We start from the raw sequence: 316 nt of genomic DNA, 5'->3' as shown, positions 1-316 counted from the left end.
GACGCGGGCACGAACCCGCGACCCTCGGATTACGAGTCGCACGCCTTACGTGCTAGGCCATGCTATGGCCTTTTTAGTCATAGATACATATTTATCAAAATACATTCAAAACGTTGAGCATTTAGAAATTTAAAGAACGTTTCAAGTCATTTTGAAAATAAGTTGTGAATTCAATATAATTCATAACGCGCTTTATTGTTAATAAAGTACGTTATTCTTTTCATAAGCTTTTATTTTTGTATTCGAATCCTACTTGCAGAAATTTCTGATGCTAAGTGAAAATATCACTATATAAATTTCTTTTTTATTTAACAGT

The sequence above is a fragment of the Tachypleus tridentatus genome, chromosome 13, assembly GCF_004210375.1.
Source record: "Tachypleus tridentatus isolate NWPU-2018 chromosome 13, ASM421037v1, whole genome shotgun sequence".
Lineage (NCBI taxonomy): Eukaryota > Metazoa > Arthropoda > Merostomata > Xiphosura > Limulidae > Tachypleus > Tachypleus tridentatus.
Note: the sequence above shows the minus strand (reverse complement) of the source record.